Genomic DNA, 1891 nt, shown 5'->3' with positions numbered 1-1891 from the left:
CACTGTAGTAAAACAGAATTGTAAGTCCTGAAAGGAAAGTCTCTTGGTTCAGTTGTGATCCCACAAGGGAAACGGGGGAGCCGAGTGTGAGATAGATGAATGGGTCTCAAATTTTGCCAGTAGTAATTTAAGACAGTTGTTGGCACACATACAGTCTTAAGCACTAGTAAAGACTAATGCAAATGTGCATACCAATCGGGTGCACGTGCTTGTTAATCTTTACATAAAGGATTAAATCTTGGGTCCTAACTGCCTGTAGCTCAGTTGGTAGAATGCTTGCCAAGAAACCCTGATTACATCCTCAGCACTGAATTAACCAGGTACCCTGTCACCCACAATCCCAGCACTTGAAGGATAAAGGCAGGAAGACGATCAGTGCTGGGAATGAGGAGACAGTGCATGCTATGCAAGTGAGGAGCTAAATTGAATCCCACAAATCTGCCTAAAGCTGGGCGTGGCACACGTCTGTAATCCCAGCAGTGGGGGCTGGGGACAGAAAAGTTTCCAAAGTGTGAAGGCCACCTAGCCAGGTGTATTCAACCACACAGAGCAGAGATAACCTGGTGTAAAGGAGAAGGTCCAACCCCAGAGGTTATCCTACCTCCCACAGTGTCCCAGCACTCGTGTGTCCCCTCTCACAGGAGAATATGTGCATACGTTCATCAAGTGTATAAAAGTCAGTGAGGTGAGAGCCAGCGATGTGGCTCAGCAGATCCGGGCTCAGCAGTTCAGTATTAGAGCCACGTTGTGGAAGGAGAATCACTTCCCACAGCTGTTCCCTGGCCTCCATGTGAGCATATGGCCACGTTTACACACAAAGTAAACATTTAAAAGGTTTTTTGGGGCTGGAGAGATGGCTCAGTGGTTAGGAGCACTCACTGCTCTTCCAGAGGTCCTGAGTTCAAATCCCAGCAACCACATGGTGACTCACAATCATCTGTAATGAGATCTGATGCCCTCTTCTGGTGTGTCTGAAGACAGCTACAGTGTGAAAAGTTCTCAGGGAGAACTTCCCCTCGGGATGGAGGTCCTCCAACTCAATGACCAGACCGAGACCACAGGATGTAATCAGCAAGAGGAGGATTTGGTTTATTGTCGGGATACACAGGCACAGGCACCTGTGGGCGCTTCAGTCACTCGGGGGGACTGGCGGCCCCACTTGGGAACCAAGGATGGGCTTTTATAGGATTTTTTGGGGAGCAGAAGCAAACATACAGAAGCAGGTGCATGGTTACAGGGATATAATTGGTGGATTCTAATGTGGCAAGGGTTTTAGCCAGGGGCAAGTTCTAGCTACCTTCTTGGAACATAACAACTGACTCGGCCCCCCAAGGGTTTAGCCCGGGGCAAGTTCTAGCTACCTTCCTGAAACATAACAGCTGACTCGGCCCCCACCACCAGGTGTGGGACCTCTCCCAGGGCTTTTCTCATTGTCAGGCGCTCAACCGCAGTCGTCCTGTTGCCATGCCTTCAACCATACACATCTTGCTTGGCAGCCGCTGTGTACTCAGTGTTCTAACCTTTCCCTGAACCAGTCATCTTAAGTACAGCCTTGTAAAATGGCGTTACTGCTGCTAAGCTGGGGTCTTTCAAGTGTACTTAGAAATAAATCTTAAAAAAAAGAGAGACTGTCTCAGAAAAGCAATTCAAGATATATTTAAGTTCTTTATAAAAAAAAAAAGGTGTTTTTGTCTTTTTTTTTTTTTTTTTTTGGAACTGCTGTTTAGACCCGACTGGCCTTGATTCACAGAAATCTCCCTCTTAAGTGCTTGAATTAAGGGGGTGTACCACCGTGCCCCACCAAAGTTTCCTATCCGAAATTCAAGGTCATTCCTGGCTACACAGCAAGTTTGATGCCAGGCTTAGCATCAAACAAAACAAAACAAAAAGC

Source organism: Rattus rattus, chromosome 13, assembly GCF_011064425.1.
Source record: "Rattus rattus isolate New Zealand chromosome 13, Rrattus_CSIRO_v1, whole genome shotgun sequence".
Taxonomy (NCBI): Eukaryota; Metazoa; Chordata; class Mammalia; order Rodentia; family Muridae; genus Rattus; species Rattus rattus.
Note: the sequence above shows the minus strand (reverse complement) of the source record.